The sequence below is a fragment of the Salvia miltiorrhiza genome, chromosome 3 (genome assembly GCF_028751815.1).
Source record: "Salvia miltiorrhiza cultivar Shanhuang (shh) chromosome 3, IMPLAD_Smil_shh, whole genome shotgun sequence".
Classification (NCBI taxonomy): Eukaryota; Viridiplantae; Streptophyta; class Magnoliopsida; order Lamiales; family Lamiaceae; genus Salvia; species Salvia miltiorrhiza.
In genome coordinates this window covers 25,895,477-25,902,028 of record NC_080389.1, presented here as the reverse complement: position 1 = coordinate 25,902,028, position 6,552 = coordinate 25,895,477, and the positions used below count along the sequence as shown (strand labels likewise).

General features: G+C 48.2%; 1 non-coding gene across 1 annotated transcript; it reads left to right on the top strand.

Annotated features, from left to right (window-relative positions):
- Positions 1-229: 229 nt before the first annotated feature.
- On the top strand, positions 230-336 carry LOC131019226 (small nucleolar RNA R71). Its single transcript, XR_009100147.1, has one exon. It is a non-coding gene; the product is annotated as a small nucleolar RNA R71 (small nucleolar RNA).
- Positions 337-6,552: the final 6,216 nt, after the last annotated feature.

The window sequence follows — 6,552 nt, the reverse complement described above, 5'->3', positions numbered from 1 at the left end:
TTGAGCCGTCAAGAGAGCTATCGGATCCGAGCTTGTTGTAGCCGCCACCTTCTTCAAAATAGTCCTCTCCCCCGAAAATTGGTAGCTATTTGCGGCTAAATTCTCAATGATGTGGGAGGCCTCCTCATGGCTCTTCTCCAACAATGCTCCATTGGCCGATGCATTCATGTCTCTTTGCATCTCACCACTACACCAGGTATAGAATGAGAAAATAATGGTGTTTTGATCCAAACCATGGTTGGGACACTTCCTTATCATCTCTTTGAATCTCTCCCAAACTTCATAGAAGGTCTCTCCATCGAATTGATGAAATTGGACAATGTCCTTCTTCATCTTCATTGTCTTACTTGGAGGGAAGAACTTGATAAGGAACTTTTCAGCCATTTTCTCCCATGTAGTGATGGAACCAATCTCCAAAGATTGATACCATGTCTTGGCCATGCCCCTTAGTGAGAAGGGAAAGAGTCGGAGTCGAATGGCATCCTCCGGGACTCCATTTATCTTGATAGTATCACATATCTCCAAGAAATTGCCGAGATGTCCATTCGGGTCATCTTGAGAAAGACCGTCGAATTGATTTTGTTGCACCATGTTGATGAGACTCTGTAGTAACCCACTCTTTTATCAGTATTTTGATTACAGTATTGTGTGTTTATTTACCTATCTGCTAGTGATTAAAGTTTTATGTTTCCTATTATGTTTCTGAATTTATGAATCTCTGTGACAAAGTTACTTAGCTATCAGTATGCTTGTTTATTTTATTTCGCGTGTTTAAAACCGCGATGAGAATCTTTGAGTGATGAATGATTATTAATCTGAGTTTTAACCAACTTAGCTAAGTTGTGTTATCTTTCATGATGGAGTCTAGTGCACATGGTTGATCAAGTCGTGAATTAATTCCGACTTTGAGGATAATTAAATCTACGGATTTAATTTATGTCTGAGAATAGCGAACGAATTAAATCTACGGATTTAATTTAGCATTATCGACTTTCGAAAATAGTATTTCTAATACTGAGAAAATCAACCCTGAAGGGTTTTTAATTAGACTTTTCCCTCTCACCCAATCCTACCAACACAATGATTAGAAAGAGAAGGAAAAAGGGAGAGAGAGAAAAGAGGGATAAGGGCGCCAGCCATGGCAGCTCCTCCCATTGGGCAGCAGCCGAAAGGCCACCCTCCTTTCCCCACGCAAAGCTGCAACAAGCAGCTCTTCCCTCACTCCACGCCAGCGCTGCCCAACCAGCCAAGTCCACGCCAGCGCCGCCCTGCACAGCAGCAGCGCTGCCCAACCAGCCGAGTCCACGCCGGCGCTGCCCTGCACAGCAGCAGCACCCCCCTCTCTTTCCACGCCAGCTGCAGCTCCTCCCATTGGGCAGCAGCCGAAGAGCCGCACTCCACCTCCACGCTGCAACAGCAGCAGCAACGTCAGAGCAGCAGCAGCCCCTCCATTGGGCGAGCAACTGAAGAGCCTCCCCTATGCCACGCAATACCAGCCAGAGCTGCCACTCTTAGGCACTCGAGTACACCAGCCGAGCTCCCCTATTTAAACTCCCCTTCAACCCTTCGTGCCACCCTTTCATTCCTTCGGCACTCTTAAAAATCCAGCAGCAAGTTTCAAGAGCTCCATCACTCTCTCGACGCCTTCCACGGAGAAGAAAAGACCAAGATCTTCGCTGCACCTTTAAAGGTAAGACACGGCCCTTTTCCTCCCCTTCGCCGTGTTCCCTTCCATCTGTTCCAGCCTAAGAACAATAACCCCCTTTTCAGTCTGAACCTCGGCGATCGAAGAAGCGAGGATACATCGTGCTTGTCCGACTAAAGCGCGCGACAACAGGTAACTCCCGACCTCTAATACTACTCTTTTCAGCATGAAAAACACGAACACTAGGAGCATGATAGGTCACTTTCCGGTAGAACCACGACTTGAAACTTTGATTAAACGACGAGAACTTTAGGCTTTAAACGTAGATGAACTTGAACAAGCACAGCATGATCACATAGGAATAGATTAAGGTCTGTGTATGAATGAGAGTCGAGGCGAGATAAGGATGGAGAATTCTGGTTTTGGAAACTGGAGTCCCCGTCGCTTTTCCCAGACCAGCGAGGACAAGTCCAGAGGGGACGAGTCCAGCGAGGACGAGTAAAGCAAGGACAAGTCCAGAGGGGACGAGTCCAGCAAGGACAAGTCCACTGGGGATGAGTCCAGTGAGGACAAGTCCAGCGGGGACAAGTCCAGTGGGTACGAGGCCAGCGGAACCGAGTCGTCCAGTCCAGAGAAATCGCGTCGCCAGAGGACTCGCTTCGCCAGAGAAATCGCGTCGCCAGAGGACTCGCTTTGCCAGAGAAATCGCGTTGCCAGAGGACTCGCTTCGCCAGAGAAATCGCGTTGCCAGAGGACTCGCTTCGCCAGAGAAATCGCGTTGCTAGAGGACTCGCTTCGCCAGAGAAATCGCGTTGCCAGAGGACTCGCTTCGCCAGAGAAATCGCGTTGCCAGAGGACTCGCTTCGCCAGAGAAATCGCGTTGCCAGAGGACTCGCTTCGCCAGAGAAATCGCGTTGGCAGAGGACTCGCTTCGCCAGAGAAATCGCTTTGCCAGAGGACTCGCTTCGCCAGAGAAATCGCGTTGCCAGAGGACTCGCTTCGCCAGAGAAATCGCGTTGCCAGAGGACTCGCTTCGCCAGAGAAATCGCGTTGCTAGAGGACTCGCTTCGCCAGAGAAATCGCGTTGCCAGAAGAGTCGAGGCTCCAGAGGAGTCCAGGCGCCAGAGGAGTCAAGGCGCCAGAGGGATCGCTGGCGCCAGAGCAGAGGAATCGCTGGCGGCCAGAGCAGAGAAATCACGGGCACCAGGGCGGAGAAAAATGCAAGACCAGAGGAATGGTCTCGCCCGAGGGATCACTTCGCCGCCAAGCTATCTCAGCCAGAGCTGACCGAGAAGCCAGGGCTGACCTCCAGAGCCGAGGGCGGAGAAGCGGAACGGACCGCGAGAGAGAGAAGAGAACAATGAGGCAGAGCAGACGCGAGATGGAGAGAAGAACTTAGGGTGTTTGAGTTTCATTTCTTTTCCTTTACTTACGAAGAGAGTTTAGTATTAAATTAGTAATTAAGAACACCCCTAAAGAGAGTAAATCATTAGTAATTACTTGAATTCATGAAACAAAACCTAGTTGGCTTAATTGTTTTAATAACAAGAACTAGTTTCCCTAAGTCTAATGAAGAGGAATATGAGCCATGCATAATTACATTATGCATCCCCTTTTATGTTAAATTCTTCCACGGTCTAAGACCTTGCGTTATTCTTTTCAATTAAGGTTGAACGCAAAGAGTTTAAGGCTTAGACGTGAGTCACATTACCAGGTGAGGCTTTCTTACGAATAAACTAAAACCATATTATTGCATTGTTACAATTTTTATGCTTAAGATTTTGAAATGATATTGTCAGTGCCTAAATGCTTTATGTTTTGTTGTTAATTACCTATCTGATGCTAATCGAATTCGAATTCTGGATGGGACCGCAAATCCCTTCGGAATTAGTGTACACCCTTGTGATCGTGAGTCATCTAGCGGGTTGGCCGATCACAGTGTCCGTAGAGGGAGGCCTACCTCACGGCACGAGTTACTGATATGGTGATTAATGATGTTAAAATGCCTGCCCGGGTTATTTATGAAAGAAATGATATTTTGGTAAATACGAGTCTTTACAGGAAAACCCTCGTATCTTACTACTGTTAAAAGGCTTGACAATATAATGTATATATGTATGTATATTTCGGCATGTGTCCACTAAGTACTTTCGTACTTAGCCCTGCATGTATTTCTAAATGTGCAGGTTGAGCTGTGATCGGGGATGTGGTGTGCAAGCGGAGCTTTTGTTGAGCTAGGACGAGTATATCAGAGCAGGGTGTATGTCTTCATACATATGCCCGAGTTATTGTTATTCCGCTGCATACGCTGATTTATGTTAGATACCATGTCGTTTATCAAAACAATATGTATGGTTTGGCTATGTCTTCAAACTCCTTAGGTACCCGTTTGGGTTAGTAATATATGTCCCCTTGAACTCCTTCAATATCTGTTGTTGTTAAATTATTGTCTTATGTTGTTTTGGAACGTTTTACTTATACAAAGTCGAGACATCAAGGTTAGATACGCCCCCTTTCTACTCTCGCTTCTAAATCCCCTCCCTTCGTCGCGATTTCCCCGAACTCGCTATCCCTAGCGGGCGCGGCCGCGACAGAGTGGTATCAGAGCAACCTTCTTCTGCTCTGTATACTAGTCATTCCTTTTTAAGTTGAGTCTAGATCAAGTAAGTCAACATGCTCATGAACTAGTCGACAAAAGCTTGGCACTACATCTCGACACGCTCAACCGACGTTTGTTTATGGTAAGTGCCTTCAAGTTTTATTTCAGTTAATTTCATGAGATGTATGAAGCATGAATAAGTATGATTGTTGTATGAATCACAAGGACTTAGAACTATTAAGTTAGACACATACTCACTTCACAATGAAACATAGAAGAGTACATCATCACCGCATGACAAGCTTTAAGATCAATAGACAACAACATTAGAACCGAATCGTTTTGATGACCCAGTATAGACGTTTAGAACCCTATCGATTTAAGTTGCATGCCGCGTTTTACTGTAAGTTGACGATAGAATTTTTCCTTTCTTTCGTTAGATGGCGAGAACTGTCTACACACGACGACGACCTTTACCCTCGTAGGCTAGTCCAGAGGAGATCGAGCGGTCCTACCGCACTTATGCCCCATGTCGCGGGGATAACCTCGGACAGTTCCTCGCCGGTTTCCATCGACATTGGGTCAAGGCGAGTGTGTACGGAGTGTCAGGATATGACGGCATCCAGAGATTGATCCTGTTGCTACCTTCCGAGTGGCAGGGATGGGCTAAGCAGATTTCATCCTACTACATCTTTCGCCGGGAAAATTACCACGACCTAGTAGGAGACTTTCCTAGCTTCGTAGCGGAGCTCCAGGCCTGCTTCACCTTGTGGGGCAGCGCCCCTCTAGGACCCTATGTTCTCCCAGGAGACTACGCGCCGGTAGGGACACCTCTGCCCGTAGAGATACTCGCCGATGCACCCGAGCCCCAGGTAGCCTTGCCACAAGACCCTCCACCGCGTACCTCAGTTCTAGGGCGCCGTGGTAGGCACGACGACGAGGCAGGCCCCTCTCGTCCCCGAGCTCGTAGAGATTTCCCGTCACCTCCCGACTCAGATCTCCGGGAAGCTACTCCACCTCCGATGTCCGCGGCAGAAGCAAGACTCGCAGCCGCGATGGCCAACGCTGACAGGGCCATGGCCAACACGAGGAAGCTCCTGGAAAGGGGCAAGGCCCCCATGCAGGAGGATGATACGACACCATGTGGCGCGACGAGGAGGATCATTCGCCCTAGGCCGTCACCACCCCTAGCCACGACTGAGCCTCGTGCCACGGCTAGGATCCGCACCGGGTATGACCCGATTCGCGAGATTACGGACGACATCTTCCGCACGGCCCAGATCATACAAGAGACAGGCGAGGGTCAAGGAGAGACCCCGTTGCCCAACGAAGATGAGGAGGAAGACCCAGAAGAAGACCCCGAAGAGGACCCGCTTATCTACCTTTTGCCATCGCCTAGGAACAGCCGTACCATACCCTAGGGATCGCCTATTTAGTCTTAGCTAGGGATGTCTTTCCGGAAACGATGAATTCGTTCCGATGGTTTTGTAACCCCATGACTTTTATTTTTGATGTCAACGCTAGTATGGAAACTTTCTTTTTGTTCAATGACGCAAAAGCCCTCGATGAGGCAAATTTTCTATGATATGCCCTTTTTGACCCTAGTATGGGTTTTGTGACATTTTCGCACATGTTTTATGATTACCCTACGGGTTCTATTTCCTTCACAAGTCAATTCACGACGTAGTATCTATGACTTTGCAACTTGTGCATGCCAGCAGCTCTTTATAATTGCCTTCGAGACTACCGTTTAGAATGTACTAAAATAAAGGTTCCGCAGATTGCAGTATGCCGCCTAGACGAGGTCGCACCGCTAGAAGAAATGCTAATAATGATAGAAATCGAGATGAGGAACCCCAAAACGACAGGGAACCAACCCCACCCCCTCCACCCCCTGCTAGGAGGATTGAGGAACTCTTCCTCCGACAGAATCCGCCCACGTACAATGGAATGGGCGACCCAGCCGAAGCTGAAACTTGGGTACGCGCATTGGAGCGCATCTTTACTTTCCTTCGCTGCACGGAAGAGGAGCGACTCTCGTGCGTGTCTTTCCAGCTAACGGGAGCGGCTGACTTTTGGTGGGAAGCCCGTCGAAAGACACTGACTCCCGAGCAATGGGCAGCCTACACATGGGAAAATTTTAAGATCGGGTTATACGATAAGTATATTCCCAAAAGCTACAGGAAGAAGAAAGAGGTTGAGTTCTACAACCTGAGACAAGGGAAGAAGTCAGTGACCGATTATGACAGGGAATTCTGCGATCTATCGCGTTATGCTCCACAGCAAGTGGATACTGATGAGAAGATGG